Source organism: Pleurodeles waltl, chromosome 2_1 (genome assembly GCF_031143425.1).
Source record: "Pleurodeles waltl isolate 20211129_DDA chromosome 2_1, aPleWal1.hap1.20221129, whole genome shotgun sequence".
NCBI lineage: Eukaryota > Metazoa > Chordata > Amphibia > Caudata > Salamandridae > Pleurodeles > Pleurodeles waltl.
The window spans coordinates 685639323-685661100 of NC_090438.1; the positions used below are offsets into that span (position 1 = coordinate 685639323).

The 21778-nt window shown below is 43.5% G+C and overlaps 1 protein-coding gene across 7 annotated transcripts in view; it reads left to right on the top strand.

Annotated features, from left to right (window-relative positions):
- Window positions 1-21778, top strand: part of COBL (cordon-bleu WH2 repeat protein) — an 890550-nt gene that overhangs the window by 791955 nt on the left and 76817 nt on the right. The window lies entirely within an intron of this gene.

Below are 21778 nucleotides of genomic sequence, written 5' to 3' on the forward strand. Positions count from 1 at the left end.
CCGCATTTTTGAACTGCAGTAAGTTTTTACATTTTGTTTATGTAATATAAAATCCAATTTTCTGCTTGATTTCCAACCATTTCTGCAGTTCTTTGAAAACAAAAGCAAAAAGTTGAATTGTGAAAAGAAAGGCAGAAATCGAACTTATACTCTTTTGATTTCACGAATACATGTGTATTCTGTTTCTCACATAGTGAACAACAATAGTCTTATCGTACACCAGTGATTTTCTAAATTCTCATTTCGAAGCAGGTGCTCCTCTGACAATGAATTTGACAGTGGAAGGACGCACATAGTGAGCACTCGTCCCCTCTGTGTTCCCTGTGATGTTTCTGTGCATATGTTCGTATGCATGCAGGGACTAGCATTTTCTGTGTAAACACAAAAACAGTAAAACATGGATGGTTACTCTATGCCTTGTGTCAATTGCCTCAGAAATTCCACATTTTTAGAGACACCTTGTATAGGTTGTACGACTACATTACTTGTCATGGAGTGATGATTTTTTTCTGGCCTTCAGTTGGAGGGAGGTTGGGTCTAGAACCCAAAGTTCTGCCAGAACCGAGCATTGATAGGCATGCACAGAGATTAAATCTACAGTGTGCAAGGACCCCCACTTTAGTGATGGTGAATGCCTCAAAAATATAATTGCAACCACGTTTTTTATTTAGAAATGCTCACCATTTTTCCCTTCTTCACGGAGCCGCCATCTTAGGAGACCTTGCTTGCACTCATTGGCAAAGAGTGGGTCCCATAACATTTCCAGTATTTAACCTCCTGAGGCATGCAGTCTTCCCCCACAATGCTGAACATTGTTTCTAAGATCAAGTAGCATGATCAGATGACATGGTCCATCTATTCTACTCTGTAAGACAACCAACATGTGATTTTAGATTTGCTATGAGTGATGGTGATGTTTCCTCACTAGAAAACTGTACACTGGCTCCCAAAACGAGATTTGATTTAATGTTATGAAGAAATACCAGTTTATTGGGATAGAAAAAGTCACCAGCATGGCTTCAGGAGAGAGACTTGCCAGTAGCAAGTTCTGTAAGATTTTGGATGTTTGCCTCAACACATACAGCAGTAGTCTTTGTATAGGATGAGAACATGATGTGCACCCTCCTTTGTCCAAGTGTGACTACTATCAGCTCTCTGGGCTGTAAAGAACTGACAATGGTGGCAGCAACAGATTATAGTGGCAGGACAGACTTTATTATCTCTCGCCTGTCATGGAGATTTGCCGGCCAGCCACTCTCGTATTTTTTAATTGGTCTGCTAATCCCTGCACAAGGTCCTTCTTTCCATCCATGTCTGACATGAATGATATGTACTTGTGTGGCCATGTGTGTACAGTAAGTAGACTGTTTGGAGTAAATGTTACATGTGGCCGTGGCCGCACCGAAATCCTTGCTGAATTCCTGAACTTTTAATGGAGGCTTCAAGAGAGCCACAGATAGCATCTGAGTTATAAGGCGTTCCCACAGTACTTTTGAAGCATGGGCAGATAGGGTTCAGGGGGCCCTTGTGTAGTGTAGGCAAAATGTAGGCCTCCTTCCTGATTTACTCTTTCCTGGTGCTGTTGTGCTGACCAGGTTATATAGTGATTAAGTGTGGAAACCTCTCTCTCATTTGTGCCTTTGTGGTGGGTCTTCCTTGACAAGAGGCTCCCAATCAAACCCAACCTTGCTGCTGACATTATAAGTCAAAGATTATGGCTGGACCGGTCTCAGAGAAGCACACAAAAGGCACAAACTGCCTGAAACTGGTTCAGGGATGGACCTATGGAATACACAATCTATGTCTACAAACATAGTAGAAGTATGTGGCAGAGACTATCAGAAAGGGTGCTAAGATTTCACCACCAGATTCTGGGGTCCCACAGCAGTGGACACAGAGAAACTCTTCTATGCCCCAGTGTTGTGGTAGTAGCTGTTGGCTCCCTTTATCTGTTTCAGGTTCAGAAACCTAGGGAGTTCTATAGCATGCCAGGAGGAGTTGTTTTGGCCCTGCCTTGAACGAAGGAGGTGAATGACTCCTTAGGCAGGGAATTGGGATTCTGTTGTACAAGTAGGACATTGCCTAGAAGATGGGGGTCCCATGAACTAAGGCAGAAGGACCTTAAGTCGTCTGTTGTAACTCCAGAGAAGGACCAACATTGCTGTGCTGTATGATAAGGCCCTGACACCCAAGTATTCATACTGGCAGCACGTTCAGCAGGCAAAGTGCATGTTACTATAGGGTGCATAGAGAAACTGCAAACCTACCTAATGAGCTTCCCACCATCGAATCACCTATGACTGTTTGGCAGTGAGAAACCTTAACCAAATTAGGCGGTCTCACCTTAAGAACTGATGTGATGGAAAATGTGTTGCACCAGGCCAATAATCACACCCCACATTCGATGAAGAAGTTAATCTACACCTCTGTATCACTGCTGTGACTCAGGTTGTGAACTTTGTTTTGCTTGGGAGGTGTGCCTCTGTTTAGGCCTGAGAAAATCCGCCAGTGAAGACCCACTCCACCTCAGGCAGAACAACACAAGAGCGTCCTCTTCAAGATCAGTGTTGGCACAGCCTACATTCAACCAACCACAGCGTGCACACCAGATGATGACTGCAGCAACATTTGGAGGGCCAGGGCTGAGTGTCCGTGTGATCTGACTCGGCAGACTATGTGAGGACTCAGGCCACCTAGAGCAGCATGGTCCTGTCCCTCTCAGCACTCACAGATACGGCTTGTTGACAGAGAACCAAAGACTGAAAGGTACTGTTCATGACCGCGGGAGGTGTAGCTTGCATTGGAACTGATTTATTCACTTTAAAATCTTCAGAGAGCAGTAAGCAGTACTCACATGAGAACGAACTAACCTTACCAGCGAATTCCATCTTGAAGGCAAGTTTCTAGCTTGCAATATGTGACCACTTGATACCTGTCCAGGGAGGAATCATAAACTGACTCCAAACACACATTAACTTTGAACTGACTGAAGTACCCTCTAATGAGTATTGTATTGTGTTTCAGAAGCAAAGTATTTTTCTCTTCGAAGTAAAAGCTCTGGCTGGACCCTGATTTATTGTGATTGAATGTTTCATTAAGTTTTTTCTGCCTTGGGACTCCTGAAAAAGTTCTCTTGAAGATTTATTTCATTTCTATATGATTTCCCATTGCTCCATGGGCATGATGGAGTGATGGAAATTGGGTTACTGGCTGAGGTGGGTGCAACCCTTCTCAAGCAGCAACCGCAATTCCTGTCAGGGTGAAACACAATCAAACCTCAAATCTATCTGTGCTTAACCCTCTGGACCTTGGCACAAAAACAGTCAGGCTTAACTTGGAGGCAATGTCTAAAGTATTTATGCAGCACTTCAAATGATAATAAAATGAAAATACCTCACTGGAAAAATCCTACACAAATTTAGAAAAATAAAGTAACATTTAATAACGTATTTGAGACCAAAATGACAAAACTCCATTCAGTAGAATTGGAGGTAAGCAATTTGAAAGATTTAAGGTGAGTACAGTACCCTAAAAGCACCAGTCATGGTCATGGTTATCTGGTTGTGCGAAACTGGGTGAAAGTCACAAGTTCAGGTTGACTGCGATGGAGCATGGGCCAGATACAGGGACCAGGTTGGTCCCACTGAACGAGCTGCCTTCATATGTCCAGCTCATCCGTGGTGGAGGGGTCGCGAGGAGCAGGGAGAGCGTCACGGATGGTCATGGATGTAGTGCGAAGAGTAGGACAATGTCATGGACCGTCGTCTCTGTAGCACGAAGATCCTGTTAGGCATTGTGGACAGTTGTTGTTGGAAATATGTGTTGCCAGTCACCATGGGCTGTCAATGCTGTAATACGAAATGCAGATCTCGGGTGGCTGGGCATCGCTGGCAGTCGCTGTGGCATGAACAGTCTCAGGTTCACCGGAGCTTTGCGTTGGCAGATGGGACAGGCGGCAAGACCTTGGCGCAAACAGGCCAGTTTGGAGTTGTGAAAAAGCCCAAAACTTCAGGATTTCCTTTTCTTGGGACGGGAGCACCACTGATGCCACACCAAGGGTCCAGGACCTGAGAGGCATCTCTTGGGGATAATAGACTCAATCCAGGAGAGGCCAGCAGGGCTCAGGGAGGTTCGGAGGCAGCTCAAGGCAGCAGTTTAGCTGGGCAGGTGCAGTGAGGCTTCTGGATCTTGTAATGTAGTTCAGAACAGGAATTCAGTTAGCTGAGCCTTGGAGATATTTCAGCCTTGAATGAAGGCTGCAGGTACAGTCTCCTTCTCACCAAGCAGGCAGCAATGTAACAGGACAGCAGAGTAGCAGTCCTTCTTGCAGCAAAGAGGCATAGCAGCCCTTCTGTAGTCCCCACAGGGCAGAGTTGGATCCGAGGGTCCAATATTTATACTTGGTGCCAGCTCTGAAGTAGGAGAACGTTCTAGAGGTTTCCACACCCAGAGGTGCCTGAAATATCCTGCTTTCCTGCCTTGGCCCCAGCTTGCATGGAGACACAAAAGACTAGAGCCAAACCCTTTGTGACTGTGCTCAGGCAGAGGCTTTGTGATATGCAAGTGTGGTAGCTGACAGCTTGGCCCCCATATCAAGTCAGAGATGGCCCATCCTGCCAACAGCTATTCCTAATTTGACTCACTGTCTGGGAGCAATACACAAAGACCCACTGCCAGCTACTCCTATTCATGTGACCCAGGATACAGGCTGCAGGCACCAAATTGTTAAGACAAGAAAATGCCAATTTTCTAAAAGTGGCATTTACAGAAATGTGACTTAAAATCCGACTTTACCATTAAAGAGGGTTTTAAAATTATAATTCTTTAGACACTAAACTGGTTATTCCTATCTGATCCCAATTGAAACTTTTCACTTATTTAATGTAGTAAGGTAGCCCAGTGTTATCATATGGGCTTTGCAGGCCTTGTAGCAGTGAAAGACGCAGTTAGGAGCTCTTCACTGCCAATATGTTATCACTTGATACCTGTCCAGGGAGGCATCATAAACTGATTCCAAATACACATTAATTGTGAACCAACTGAAGTACTATCTGATAAGTATTGTGTATCACAAATAAAGTATTTTTCTCCTCTAAGCAAAAACACTGGCTGGACCCTGATTTAATGTTATTGAATGTTTCATTAAGTCCTGTCTGCTTTAGGGCTCCTTAAAAAGTTCCCTAAAATATTTCTTTAAATTCTATATGATTTTGCATTGCTCCCTGAGTATGATGGAGTGTTGGACATAAAAGTAAAAGTTAAAAGTACATGTCCAACTTTTTAAAATAAACTGTGCCCTGCCCTATGGGCTGTTTAGGGCCTACATTAGGGGTGACATATGTGTTAAAAAGGAGGGTTTAGGCCTGGCAAAAGATTTATTTTGTAAATAGTAGTACCATGCACTCAATGAAACAGTTTCTAGTGCTTTTGTCAATGAATTGCCCATTTGACAATTATATCATGTGTAGTGCTGGAGTCAATACTGCCTGTATTGGTGAACAAATTAATATGAAGGCTAGTACACCTAAACAGGTATACTAGTCCCAGAACACACTGCAAAGCTCCTGATTTTTCACATAGTAAACAAAATGGTTAAGTCAAATTTCTCCTTGTGCAAAATTTGACAAATTGTAAGACATTTTATTTGCATCAATAAAAATAAATATTAATTCAAAATATCAGTCCGAATGTTGAGGCCCACTGGAGCTTCAGTTTTCGCAAAATGTCTCCACTTGAATGCAAAGAAAATATGTTCTTAGAACAAACCCCAATGCATTTCGGGTATAAACCCGTCATCAGGGATAACTAAGAGGCAAAATGGCAAAACTCGAAGTCGGGTCCAAAGAACAGTTTTCCATCTTAAAAGTCACAGAATAAACCTTTCACACAATGTTAACATCTGGCATATCCTACCCATGCAACTGGAACAATCAAATATCTGTGATAAATATCAGAGCTGTGATAGTAAGTTATACGGTGTAGCATGCGGTGACCCCTAGATATCTCAATGACGCTGCCCAAAGGAATCAAAAAATACCAAGTGGCATGAACCGCATTGTAATATTTAGTAAACATGAGTAATCAGCGTGCCAAGATGTCAAGATACATTCAACTCAGAAAGCTATTGTAGCTGAAAGTACACTCATCCCCGAAACTGGCATAGTGGTGTTATGCTAGTTATAAACAATCTGGCTGCAGTGAGGTTCCCAGCGTGAAGATTACCAATAAGAAAAAGAACAAGCATTTGCAATGCAATGGATCTCACATTTGCTTGAGTTAGAGCTATTAGCATTGTAAACTGCTAACCAGACTTTTCGTGCCACATAAACTGAAAATTAAAAGTAAAACAGTTTCACATAAGCGAGCCGGCGGCTGCCATGAGCGTGAAGGAGACACACAAAAGGAAACAGAAGTTCACTCGCAGTCAAAAGTATAGGCAAAAGTGCAATAATCCATGTAACCGGCAAATATGCAATTATCCATGTAACAGGATTGATGTCATGCAAAGCGCTTCACTACTGCCCAGCGAGATCGTGCTGCGTAATAAATAAAAAGAAAAAGTGGCCCAGAAGCCATGCGGAAAACAAGGAGCCTTGTATGTTTCCAGTAGTTTACCAGTGCTCTTGGGGAGGGCTAAACACCGGAAAAGGCATGACGTATGCATGCCTTTTACTAATGAAATAAAGCAAATTTTAAAAGGCAAGCCCATGAACCAATGAAAGAGACGGGTGTAACTGTGGTTAAAAGCCCACAGAGAGATTACAATAGGTGCCAGAGCACTTGCATGTTCAACCCTAAAATTGAGACCCAGCATACTCCAGTGAAGGAAATAGACATATCTGCAAACAATTCCACAAGCCACCAAACTCATTATCTCACAATACTGAGTCCTCAGTGTGAGGTGCAGAGGTTGACTGAACTAAGAAAACCCACAACAAAGTGGGTGGCCAATAATCAGAACGTACGCCAAATAAGTTCACAAAGAACCTACTAGAAAATATACTAAAAAATACCTCCAAAGTAAACTCCAAGATATAAAAAGAGCCGTCAAAGATTAACGTTTTACACGTGGCTCAGGATTACAAATAGTATCCAACCCGCACCTTAAGAGCTGAAAGAATTAATAATGCACTGAATGTCGCACGTTACACGAACCGTGACCCCAAACAACGCGTGCCCATGCACCCACACACCTCTAGCGAGTCCCTGGGACAGCAGTAGTGTGCACCCTACATTCACCGTGGAGTTCCAGTACTTAATAGAGAAAGGCACTGTTAAAAAGAGCTGCCGGGGGTGTGTCAACGAGTGAACATAAACCGCAAAGGAAAAAAGACTACACCGTCTACTACTAGGTGTTTAAAGCGAGATAGGTGAAAACAAATTTACAGTGTTAACATTATGGAAACTCACCAATATATAATTGTTAATGGTGTTGAGACCCTTGTAATTACTCCTAGTCTAAACCGTGTAGAGAATAATGTATACTGTACCGTGTAAACACTAGAAAATGGCAAATGACCCACAGCGTATATATTGTTCTCGACCTTTACAGGCGAACAACTCAAAAACCGCAACCACATTTGCAAGTACAAAAAGTGGCGATCCAGCGCTACTACAAGTGCTTTGTGATACACAATTTCTAAAGGACAAACAGTAAAAGTAACATGAAACAGTGACAGAATCCTTCCTGGCAAGGTATATATCGTGTGGTACTTATAGCAGCAATCAATGTATTACAAAAGAACCAAACGTGCTCGAGACATGGCATATAACCTTCAAATGCATGAATGATACATAACTCAATTGATATTGTGTCAGAAAAAGATCCGCACAACTCTATCCTGCGATTGACACTTGAGAGGGGCCACAGATTCAGAAAGACACTAATGTATGCAACAGATGCATCGTAGTGAAGTGATGACTAAATAAACTATGGGTCACTCTGAGGATAACGGAAAGTAATGTTGAAATAATAGTGCCTGAGGGAACCCTTGGCCTTCCTGACCACTGTGTGTGAGACAAATTCTATAAAAATAAGGACATCTCTAATTTATCATTGAGGCCCCATGGGAAGAAGACTGTCCGAGTATTTGATCCAAAATGTTTCTCGCTGAGATAGCAATGTGTGTGTGTGTGTATTGTTTGTTGGATTCGATGTGATAGATTCCAAAACTGTAAATCGCAGTTGTGCAATGCTGTGGTTGTTGTCAAGCCAGTGAGCAAATGTTTTTATTTCCGATCATGCTCTTGTGTTCTGTAACACATACTTTAATTTTCCTCTCTGTCTTGCCTACATACCGGTGACCACATGGGCATTTAATTGCATAGATCACTTCCGATGTATTGCAATCTGATGTGTTTCACAGTTTCACAGGTTGTCCCATCTGTGGGTGTGTTAGAGTCTCACCTGTCATGACATTATTATAGTGAATATAGTCATGGCACTTTCTAATTCAGCTGCGAACAGAGAACACTCTTTGGTGGATGTCAGGGGTCCTTGAGATTTTTATTGCGGCTACATGGGAAGATGCGTGTGTTACAAAACAGACCCTTAAAAGCCACGGCTTGAACTCTTACAAATGCTTGGCTCAAAATCTGATCCGGATAACCTCGTTGTTTGAACTGGGCGGCATATGACATCAATATCTGTCTATAGACGTCGTCATCTGTAGTGATCCTTCTCATGCAAATGAACTGGGATAGAGGTAGATGTTGTTTAAGTGAAGGTGAATGGAAGCTACTGAGCAACAAGGAGGTGTTTCCTGTATAGCCCTGTGGAACGAACTGTTGCAGTCAGATCCAATGTAACATCCAGGGCCCACAGCCTGATACTATAGGCCTGAATAGAGGGTCCAGTGCCTTCTTGTGAATCTTGGGCAGCATATACAATCTAAGAAGGCAAGGGTTTTCTGTAAATATATATCATTGTGTGTTCTCTGTGATCCACCCTTTAGCTAAATCATCATCCAGTACCAGTTGTCATGTTGCCATGAATTCAGCAGTAGGATCTTGTTGCTAAGGAATGTAACTGTTATCCATGACAACTAAAGTTCCCGCTTAGTCAGCTGACTGAAACTTGAGATTCTGGTTCCTGGACAAAGATAATAAGATACCTTGATCTCTGCGAGTTAAATTATTGGGTTGAGAGTTTTAGTAATTCACACGTGGGAGACCCTTCTTGACCAATGCTTCTAAAAAAATCAAGTGTTTTGTGGGAGTGGGTGACAGAAAAACACTTTTGGGTTTGAATTCCTGGTACAGAGGTTCATTACTGAGAGTCTCGTTTTGGGGTAAATTATCAAAAAAGTAGCTTATAAGCAACTCGCACATGAATCTGAAGAAAACAATTTCACTTTCGAAACCACTGGATTTACACACTGGCACAAACGAGGTGCCTTTGTTGAGACCAGATGGTTGTGCTGGGGTCAGATGTGTAGAAGAAATGTTGATGACCAGGTCTTTTATTGGATCCTGAGATTCATTCGTTGCTTCCTTTCTTTTTGATTTTGTCTGTCCGCTCCAGATCTTATTAAACATATGTTGCTGTGGCTAGGGATTGGGTTTGGTTCGTGGTCCGCTACCTGGCTGGTTGATAAAAAAGCACTCTTGAGTGGAGAGCTGTCAATGGAAGACAAAGATGAAGTTTCACCAACAGATGTGAATGATGTTACAGGTGGTCGAGTCATCCCTGTATCACCTTCTGAGGCTGTGCTCTTTTCCGATGATGTTGTGTTTGGCTTTTTAAATCCTGTTTCGGGCATACACTTCTGCCTAGGTGTAAACTTCATCCAATTTATAATCTATAGTATCTCTCCAGGACTTGCGCTGCTGCCTCTCATGAGTTTCTTTAACATATTAATCAAGCTTCATATTGATGTCTTCCAAAGAGGTATGACATGCATCAGGCTCCAGTCCGGTATCTAGAACACTTTTGAGATCATGAATTTCCGTTTCTAAATCTTTAATCAACTGTGATAGTTCCTCGATGATAAGCGAAATGAGGTCCAGTGGGTACTTATTAAGTATTGCATACCATTTTGTCATGAAACGTTTGTTCAATTTTAACAGCATAGATTTGATCGAAATACGGAATCCCCTTGGGATTCCCTGAGCCTTGTGATATTGTATCAGGGTTGTGGCATGTAAGTGTTGGTTCATCGCGTTTCCACAAGGTATTCTAATTGTTGCAGTTGTTGTGAGACTGAGCCTTTTGTTGTTGACCCAAAGGACCTGACTTCCTGAATTAGTAAATATATGTTAAATGCTTCCTCAGAGGTGTATACCTTAGTATCAGATTCATTTTCTATTATATGAGCTATTTCTTCAAACAACATCTTTGTAAGTTTCAATGTGGTGGTGCAACAATACAGGAGGGCAGAAAAAATAATTTGTAAATGGTGGTACTGTGCACCTCAATGAAACAGTTTCTAGTACTTTTGTCAATTGCCTTTTTGACAATTATATTGTGTGCAGTGCTGGAGAGAATACTGCATGTATGCGTGCACAAATTCATATGAAGGCCAGTACACCTAAAGAGGTGTACTAGTCCCAGACACACTACAAAGCACCAGAAGGCTCACACAGAAAACAAAGTGGTTAAATCACATTTTTCCTTCTACACAATTTGACATACTGTGTGAGCCTTCTGGCACTTTGTAGTGCGTTCTGGGACTAGTATATCTGTTTAGGTGTACTAGCCAGAATATTTATTTTGCCACGTCGAAATGGCAGTTTATACTGCACACATAGGCTGCAATGGCAGGTCTGAGATATGTGCAAATGGGTGCTTATGTGGGTGACACATTCATTACTTCATGACAACTAGTAGCATTTAATTGACAGGCCCTGGGTACATGTAGTATGTCTTTGCTAGGGATTTATAAGTGAACTAAATGTGCCAATTGGGTGCAAGCCAATTTTACCATTTTTAAAGGAGAGAGCACAAGCACTTTAGCAGCGGTTAGCAGTGGTAAAGAATGCAGAGTCCTAAAACCCAACAAAAATGGGTTCAGAAAACAGAAGGGTAAAGGCAAAACATTGCTGGATGCCCCTGCAGAAAGGGCCAAGCCCAACATAGGTGTTAAATGTTTTATGTTGTTTTGAGTGGGTGAGTTTGGAGAGGGGCAAATGGGAATCTACAGAGGCTCACCTAGTCCCTGTGAACTGACTAGTGCGCATAATAATTGAATATAATCAACAGTTTGCTACTGCTGACACCACATTGTCACCACCTGACCTAATAAATCAGAAAATTAGCCTGTACTGTTACTAATCCATTTTGAGCATCCAAGGATTGCTTGCTTTTAAAGCGAGAGCAGTCATTGCCTGCTCTCTCAGAAAAACCTGGCCAATTTGTAAATAGCTGGTTGTTAGTCTGTGGTTCCATGTTAGCGGGGCATTACCTTTACAATTGTGCAGATGTGATTAACAAATGAATGCATTTTGTGAGTTGCTGTCTTGGTTTCCACAACTGAACAATTGGGCGTTTGCACCAGAAAACAAATTATTCTTAAAGTAAAGCCTAGGACTGGAAGCATTCTCAGTGACATTGAGCTACTTGTCAACTCTATGTAGGTGATTTAGTCTGTGAAGAGAGTGGGGAATATCTAATCCCGAATCTGTCATTTAAAATCAGCCTCCCTCCTATATAGGAAGGTACAACATGAGAACAGTTTCATGAAAGAGCAAACAACGTGAGTCTGCCTGTATTTTACTTGGCTTCCAGTCAGAAACAGGAACTGTTGAGGGCAGCCATGGAAATGATCCCTTTCCTCAAGCAAACATGCTTCATTGTTGCAATCTCTTTGTTGCAAAATGGGTTCAAACTCCCACCAGACCCCATGCCAACAAAGAAGGACAATTATATGGTTTAGTGTGACACAAAAGCACAAACACATCAGCAGCTAACCAGTAAATAGTTCTCCCAAGATAGCACACCAATAAGCATAAAACTTATAAGGTATCAGAAAGAGTCTTGGCACTGTTAATGCAAGCATCAATTTTTGTATGTTATTTGAAGTGAGTGAGACAGAAACCGTCAAAGAACAATATTAGTGATAGAATGGGAACAACTGACACTTGTTTTGTCCCTTCATATTAACTTTTTCAAGGCTCATAACTAAATTTGGCAATAGAGTAGGTAACAGCCGATGACTTAAAGTCAGATACAGCTTGAAAGGGGGTATGGTAGCAGTGGTAAAAGAATTACTGCACTTCCCATAAAAGTAGGGTGAATGTGAAGAAAGCTAGATGCAGTATGCTCAACAGGTGAAAGAACTATGCTACCAGAATAGTGTGAAAGACTCCCACATAGCCATAGCAAAAACGATACACCTGGAGCATTACCAAAGTGTTTAACAGTGAACGTCAAAATGTAGGTCCGTTTATTGGAGAGAAGAATGAGATTCAGTGGTACAGCATCAAGTATTTATTACATAGACAAAAGGCAGCGGACATGTGCTCCTCCTCTATGACTTTCTCAAGGCTGTACGGTCGAGTATAACTGCCCAGAATAAGGCGTGAAATTGTAAATCAACAAATGTGCAGTATGAGCGAGAGTCCTACCGGGTAGATAGGAATGCCTGTCTGATATGTATAGGAGGGGGTTAGAAACTTGAAAGGAAGCCAAAGTAATGCAGACAGGAAGGCCATGATAGGTTTCCCGGGCCATTCGAAAAAAAACCTAATGTTGTGTGCTGGTGGCGGCGAAGGTTAGACCACCAGTACACAACATTCAGATACAGCTATATTGACAGGAATGCATTACGAAAAAGCCAAAGTCAGCATGGACATCTATAAGGTATGATGCCATCACAGTAGGAAGTGTTTCTGGCCTTGTGGGGTACCAAGCATTGAAACCTGTAAGATGAATATTTGTAATCTGTTCAGGTAGTCACCTAAGCTTCAGCATCGAAGTAAGCTCACAACCACTACTTGTCCATTTCTAAATATGGTAAGCGGGTATATGTCATTTAACTGACTCTCTCAAAATGCCCAGTGGAGGTCTGACTCGGTGGGACTGGCGCTCTAAAGAACAACTCTTAAATGGGTGTCGTAGGTGAGCATAGAAAGGAGCAGAGAGTCGTAGAGTAGAGTGGAGTGTCCTAGAGTGTCATAGAGTGAGGTGCCATAGAGTACCGTAGTGTGTCATAAAGTGTATCGGTGTAGAGTAGTGTAGCGTAGAGTGATGTGGTGTGGGGTGTCACGTAGTGTCACATAGTATCATATAGTGGAGCAGAAAGGCCGAGAGTTAAGTGGTAAAGAGTGACATAGAGTGAAGGGGCGTGAAGTGGACTGCTGTGGAGTGCTGTCTGATAGACATCGACCTAAAAAGAGCTATTTGGCAGATCGAGGCAAGATGGCGGCCGCGAGTAGCTAGCGGCCAGTAAGCTCTTCTTCCCCCCGGCTCCTGTGTGGCGTTTTTTGTTGTTTCCCCCGCGGGGAGGATTATGCGGGCGGCTCCAGACGCTTACATCTGCGGCAGTTACCTGCCAAGCAGCATTACACGCGGATCCGGTGGAATCGGCGGATTTATTAGGAGTTCCCTGGGTGATTTCGGCCATAACGGCCGTGGCTTCCTCATCTCGACATTCGCTATTTTTTTACCCCCTCGTGGCAGGCAGTGGCGGATGGCCCCGAAAGCTGCGCGTGGTAGCCGGTCGAAACCAGGGCCGCAGGAACGACGGCCTCTGGATCCCCAGCCCCTCGTCCGGGGGGGGATCACCAAGAACAGCGGCTTTGGAAACACCGGTGGCGGTGATAATGTGCCTGAGGGCAGGCAGACAGCTTTTGGGAACTTTGCGGCTTTGGGGCAGACGCACAAGGCAAAGAATGGCGCAAAGCAGATTGGAGAAAAGGAGGAAGTGGTGACTATACCCCGGATGTTTAAAGCCCTCCATAACTCAACCCCTATGGGGGGCAGTACTACTGTAAGGGACTCTGACACTGGTGCAACAGAATCGGCTGGGGATGGCGACAGCACTGGTCTAAGATGTCTAGCTTCTTCAGATAATGGAGGGTCGCCGCAGGTGAAAACCAGCGTTGGTAGCCGCTATTTGGATGTACATCAAACTGTAAGTTGCATTGCTGGGGGATCCCCACAGGTCTCTGTTTTTTGTGTGTGGGGTAATTCGCTTGCAGCAGTATCTGAGGGGGAAATTGACCGGCCATTATATGCCCCTGGGTCTCAAAGCAATGTAGGGCTGGCGCAAGAAGTGGTGACAGGGGCAGGGTACTGCGAACAAGCAGCAGCAGTAGCATGCTTATTGCCAAGCACCGACCCGGCAACTCCGGCTTGTACTCCGGAGGCGACTCGTGACCATCGGCAGGGCAGAGGGGACTTATTAGTTCAGGGGGAACCTGGAGAGAACTTTTTTCCCTGTCAGATCAATCTCAAGATTCCGATGAGGACAGCACCTGCCCCTCCATAGACTCAGAGATGGCGATAGTTCTACAGCGCCTTTAACCCCTATTTCTGCATTGAGGGGCACCGTAGTCAAACGCCAAGCAAAACAGACCGAGGTATTAAGACGAGACAAAGCTGGTGAGTCCAGTCAGAAGAGGGAAAAAAAAAAGAAGAAGGTGTCTAGGTCGAGAGCTATGTCCTGGGACTACACAGAAACACAACAACTGCTGCATAGTATGGGTGATCTTTCAGTGGCTCCAGCTCAGACAGAGGTTAATGTTCTGAATGTAGAGACTGTGCCTCCTTCCCCTTCTCTGCACCTTATTTATCAGACCATCATGTCACAGCATAAGCAAACGCAGAGGGACAGCAAGAAAGCCAGGGTGGCCACGAAGCAGTTACAAGTGGCAGTCAGTAAGGTTGCGAAGACATGCTCTGAAATTGGGGAGCGGATCGCTGCTATTGAATGCCGGGCGGACGCACTGGAGTCAGATCTCGGGGTGGTGTCAAAACAAGCCGCTATGCATGAGAGTCAGCTCTCGGATATTCAGTGGAAAGTAGAGGACTTTGAAAACCGGCAACATCGTAACAACTTGCGCTTAATTTGGATACAAGAAGGCGTAGAAGGGCAGGATTCAAGAGCCTTTATAATTAGATTGCTTAAAGCAGCACTCCCCGAGCAGACTGGATGGGACTGGGAGAAAGAGATACAGAGAGCCCATCGGTTTCCACTACGTCTGAGAAGTCAACAATTAACAGGAGCAAGTGGAACAGCCCAGCAACAGCCTAGAGCTTTTATAGTCTATTTTGGCAATTATTTGCTGCGCCAAATAGTCTTTGAGAAAGCCCGCCCGGATGCTAGGATCAGCGGTGAAGGCTGCACATTCTTCTCCCGCACCGACTTTTGCCATGCTACGGTAGAGAGACGATGGCGTTTGAGACAACTGATTAGCCCCTTCCAGGAGAAGGGAGCGGAAGCCTATTTACTGTCCCCGGCTCAAATTAAAACTATATATAATGGGATGATACGAGTGTTTGCATCCGAGATTAAAGCTAAGGAGTACTTGCAGTCTTTGACTTAACTATTGACATATGGCTAAAAAAAAAAAAAAAAAGAGAGGGGCTTAAAGTATTATTATTTTTTTTTGAGAAGGGGAAAAGAGGAAAGGGGAAAGGGAAAAAAAAAAGGAAAAGAGAAGGAAAAATGAAAGGGGTGGGTGAGAGAGGCGGGTAGCCTGGGGTGAGTAGAAAAGGAGGAGAGGTGCTCTTATCGAAATGGTTGGTTGGTGGGGGCCTAGTCTCTTAGGGGAAACAACTCTTCTTCTTTGGTTAGTAAATTTGTTTAATTTAGGAGTCACTGCAGGAGCCATCAAGGGGGGAGGGCCGCTAGTCCATCTTACAGACTACAGTCTGGAAGCCTCATTTGGTTGGGTGGGGGGTGGGTGGGAGGTAGGGGTTTCTTTTGTGGGTGGGGTGGTGATTGGTGGGGTGGGCTGGGGTTGGGCAGGCTTTGCACGGGAGATGCACAGAAATATGTATTTGAAGGCACAGGAGATTATTAGGTGTATGATGAAACAAGGTGTAAGTGTGGGTATATTTGCTACAGTTTTCAATGGGGGAACGTAATATCTTACAGATAGCTACCTTAAATATATGTGGGCTAAATGATTCTAAGAAAAGACGTCTTGTCACTCATGAGCTCAGAATATTAAGGGCAGATATAATTTGTTTACAAGAGACACATGTTACCCCGGCTAAAAAGTATTTGTTAGATTTTCCTGGTTTCCAATTAGTCGCGTACACCACCCAACAAACGAATACTAGAGGGATTGCAGTACTTATACGGCGAGATCTTCTTCTTAAGGTGGTCAAGAAAAAGGTGGATAATATGGGCCGATTGGTAATAATAGAGTGTGTTATGGGGCAATCAAATTTTACTGTATGTTCTATTTATGGCTCTAATGCTGATGATCCAGCTGGTATTAATATGTTGAATACTGAACTTGCGCTCTGGGCCTTACCGCTTATTGTATGTGGGGATTTTAATATACATACTGAGACTAATATCCCCTTACAGAATCAGGGTCCATATGTTGGACGAAAGCCGAAGGTGTTTCGCGCTTTACAAATGTTGGTGCAGACTCATGGTCTTGTGGATGCTTGGCAGCATTGTATGCCTATGGATCCTGGTTACACCTTCTTTTCATACCCCCACCGGAAGTCCGTCCGGTTAGATTATTTTTTTTTGTCTCCATCGTTATGCGAAGGAATTCTGGTGGAAATATTTCCTAGGGTCATATCTGACCATAATCCCTTGGTAGTACAACTCTCGGACTTGCGAAAGGAGCGACATTTGAGACCCTGGTCTTTTGACCGGGGCTTGCTGCTTGACTCAGCTTATGTGTCACGGATGAAAATATGGTTAACTGAGTTTTTGGGCTTTAACAGGGGTACGGTTCCACCGGAGGTGTTATGGGATGCTTTAAAGGCTGCTATCCGTGGGGAAACTCTGAGTTACGCCCTTAGGCGGGAGAAACATCGGCACCTAGCTATATCTGCGGCCCAGACCGAATTGGCTTCTCTGGAGAGTCAGATAGTGGGGTTTGCTAGGAATAATGCTCCAATACAAGATACTTTGGATAAGATTACGGTCGTGAAGGCCAAGATCATTCAGTTGTATTTAGATCAAGACATCATTAAAGCCCAGATTCGTACGCAGGAATGTTATGAGTTGAGTGAGAGGGTGGGCAAGGTGCTTGCATATAAGACTAGACAAAAGACGGCTCGGAGTGCCATTTTGGCAATTAAAGATAGGCTGGGGCAGATTGTGTATGGAGATACGTTAGTACTACAGGTGTTTAAAGAATATTATTCCGCATTGTACCAGCAGGAAAACCTCTTCTCGGATGAGAGAGACGAAAGGATGGCTCAGTATCTGAGTGACATGTCAAGCCCAAAGCTACCGCAAGAAGAGGGCTGTCAGTTGACTGCCCCTATTGAGTTGGAGGAGATTGTCTCAGCTTTAACTGCTATATCTAATGGGAAAGCTACTGGCCCTGATATGATCCCAATACAATTCTTTAAAACGTTTTTTGAGGAATTGAAGGATGATATCATGGCACTCTTTACGTCAGTACAGGCTGGAGAGCGGGCACCGGGCTCATGGCTGGAGGCTAACATTGTCATATTTTTAAAAAAAGAGAAGAACCCACTTTTGCCAGGCTCCTATCGACCTATCTCATTGATAAACGCGGATGCTAAATGGTATGCCAAAATCCTTGCGGTTAGGCTTAGTCGAGTTATTGGTGGGCTTTTTTCCCCTTGGCAACATGGGTTTATCCCCGGGCGGGGGACCGCTGATCATGTTAGGCGGGTTATCTCCATGTTAGATGCATCTCAGGCTATGGAGGCCCCTATGGCATTAATATTACTAGATGCCGAAAAGGCTTTTGATCGGGTCAATTGGAAATACTTATGGACAGTGCTCAGTAAAGCTAATATAGGGGCTGGTTTTATTAAGGCTATACAAGGTCTATATCAGAAGCCCCTTGCTCGAATTCAATTAGCTGGGGCAATTTCAGAACCCTTCTACATTACAAGAGGAACTAGGCAGGGCTGCCCCTGTTCCCCTTTATTGTTTGCACTTTATATAGACCCCTTGTTTCAGAAGCTATTGCAAAGTACATTGATCTCGCCTATGGTAATGGCGGAGGGCAGGTTCAAAATCTTGGCATATGCTGATGACACAGCCGTCACTACCCCTGAACCAGGGAAGGCGATCGAACAAATAGAGAAATTAGCTGCGGAGTTTGGGGAAATTTCAGGCTATGCATTAAATAGGAGTAAGTGCCAAATATTGGGCAATGAGTGGGCCATTATTGAAGACAGCAGGAGGGCCAACCAAGTGACCTATCTAGGTGTCAGATTGTCGGCTAACTTGGACTTGATAGTAGAAAGCAATCTTGCTCCTGTCTTAGCTAAAACTAGGAAAGAGTTGCATCATATGAACAATCTGCATTTAACAATTATGGGTAGATGCAATCTCATTAAAATGATTTTTTTACCTAGGGTCCTATATTTTTTCCGCACTATTCCACTGGAATTTAATAAAGAATGGTTTAAGCATATGGAGAGCTTAGCGATTAGTTTCATTTGGTCTTTTAAAAAAGTACGGCGGGCATATAAGTATTTAGTGCTACCCAGAGAGAGGGGGGGTGGGCGTCCCCTCATTTTCTATTTTATTACTGGGCATCTGCATTGCAATATATCCAACCATTAATAAATCCACAGGTTGATAATCAAGATTCTGGCGAAATTTGTCCTACTATATATAATATGATTTGGGGAAGGCATGCTAATGCAGCTTTCTTGAGAACAGTGGAGCCTAGTTATTTTAAAAAGGTGAAGTTTAAGACTGTCTGGGCTGCATTTAAGGTATGGACCAATGTTAAAAAAAAAATTGGAATTGGCCGGATTAACTTTTATACCCCAATTTTGAATTCGTCGGTACTTCCTGATATTTTTAAGGATGAATACTGTGGCAGGTGGGCACAGCTTGGTGTTCGGTGTATTGGTGATTTTTATGGGAACACCCACCTTAAATCTTTTGAAGAACTAATAAGTGAATTCTCATTGAGCACTAAGGATTTTTTTTAATATTTGCAAATCAGACATTTTCTGGGGGCAAATTTTAGATCAGCATCTGGCCAGGTGGGGGATAGAATCCCAGTTATGGAGGTTCTTCATAATTCCACTAGATGGCGGGTTTGCTCGCTTTATCCGCTCTTTTTGAACTTAATGCCAGATGACTTGAGTAAACAGGCGGAGAGGTGGGCTCGGAATATTGGAGCTTCTGAAGTATCAGTACGTACCTCTTTAGATATGGCACAGCGTTTTATATTATCTGCTGGACCACAAGCCCAACATTATAAGACTATTTTTCATTTATACTATACTCCCGCTAAGCTATTTAACTGGGGCAGCACAAGGGGTGTGGTGTGTCCCAGATGCAAAAGTGTATCAGCCGACCTAGTACATATGTTTTTTAAGTGCAGCAGGCTACATACATTTTTTACTGATATTGCTAATTTTTTAACTAGGCTAAACTATCGGGAGGTGGAAATTACGCCGCAATTAGTATTACTTGGAACTGATGGAGCGGTATACCCAGAATATTCACTGAGGTTTTTGTTTCTAGCTATGTCTGTGACCCGCTGCTGCATTGCATCTGATTGGTTGGAGGCAAGTCCGCCAACTTTCAACCATTGGCTGGCTCGGATGTGCTCATTGTTTTATTTAGAGATGGGTTCTTATGCGTGTAAAGGCCGCGGGCGTAAACGGATGGGTGAAGCTATCTGGGCCCCGTTTGCACAGTGGCTAAGCAATAATTGAATCAGGCTCGTAGGGGATCTATTTATTTATTTAATCACGCTAAAAAAAAAAAGACCTAAAAAGAGCTTAGCTGCAGTGGCCCTGGCACGAAAGTAATTACATTGGTAACGTCTTGCCAGTGCTGCATGATTCATCTCTGAAATATCAGCTTGAATTTTATTTTGGGAAAATCAGCCATTCTTTCTCCAACATCAGTTTGTAAGTTTTAAATGTATGATTTTCAGTTTAGTATTCATGTATTCATTCAACCAAGCAAAAGCTTCTTTAATAGGCTGAGCTGCACAAGGGGAACTACTCTTTCGAGAAGCATGTTTTAAATATAGAAAAAAATAAAACATGCTTTAGTGTCAAGTATTACCGACAGGAGTAGAGTAGATCGTAGGGATTTTGGTTTGTACAGAAGATGGTAGACATGAAACGAATCTCATGAAGGAGAGAGTTCGGGTGAACTGAAACGCTTCCCGGCCGCTAAACGAAGGACCAGCCAGGTCAGTGCGATAAGAGGGAATGGTTAGAGACACAAGAGAAATAGTGGTAATGGAGCAGATGAAATGTTGTTTCACTTACGCACCATTTGCCAAGATACAAAAGAGGTAATTGAGAGTGAGGGGCCAATGAGATAATTGGCAAATGAAAGAGTACACTCGCCTGACTTCTTGTGAAGCGCTGTGCATTGTACAAAAACAGCTTCAACCCTTACATTCACGGGCTTTTGTAACATTTAATGGTGACGCATGCACTGATTTCAACTCGTCTTCGGATATACTGTGCCTTCCCCTGCAACTGATGCTCCCAGTGTGAGTGGTATTGTGAGCAATGATTACAAAACTGTCGTCGGATTTATAACAATAGAGGAGGGACAAAGTGGGATAGTCACAGCCAAATGAAAAGATTTGCGCAGTGTTACGTGTCACGTGCTACTTTTTGCCGCATTTTAGACTCCTCTATATTTTTACTTCCCTGCAACTCGTTTTTTTAGCTTTTCTTCAGCCAAGCCCTGAAAAGTCAAACTAGATTCAAGCTTGTCTGTTTTTGTGTCTAAAGTCTGCTTGGCATGATGTGGTATTTTTTGACTCTCTACTAAATTGTGTTGTATTCTTTTGGAATTTATATAGCGGCTACTACCCTGACGAGGCGCTAAAGCATTTGTGCAAGCAAAAAGTTAGTCAAATTGGTCCATTCAATTTCATGCAGTTCGTGTTACCCCCATGTAGATTAGTGTCTGATGAGTTAGTGGAACGCTGCACACCATTGATGAAATTGTCATGCTTAAGGATATTAATTGTTATCCTGTTAGTGATCTAGCTACCTGTGGTGTAGCAGGTGTGTCAGTGGCCCTAGTACAAGGACAGATATGGGCCCATCAGTTTCTGTTTAAATTGTGAAATGCAGGAATAATCAGTGTTCAGGCAAATGGGCCACAGGGCCTCTGCGCCTGCAGAATCAACGGAAGCTATGCCCCTGCTACCTACCATATCATTAGTGCAGTTTTCCTTCCAGTAGGTTGTAAGGATAGAGCTTTGTGATTAGAATAATAGAATCATGCCTTCAAGTCTGTTAAATGTAGTGTCTTGCTGGACATGTGGCGATGCAGCCTCTCCGTTGAGGCTGCACCAACACCCATCCCACACTCATCCATCACAGGCAGCACCAGTCATTTGACCCGGCCAATAAAAGGAGCCAGGCGCCTGTGCCCTGTGCCAGTTGAGTAACACAAGTAGTGGTGTCCGTGTTGTTACTTTATTAGGCATGTGGGAATAGGGCCCACAACATAGCATTGGCGATCAGGATGACTGGACTCCGCTTGCCATTACAACCTGTCAGCAGGTCCGCAATGCTGACACTGATCTCACACTGTGGCAGCCAGGCAATCGTGCCTCTGAAATTGGAGGTGCGATACCTGAAAGCCTGTCCCAGGATGAGACCAAAGCATTTGAGGACTCCCTTCATGCTGCCCAGCCAAACCAGGGTTGTTTTCACTAT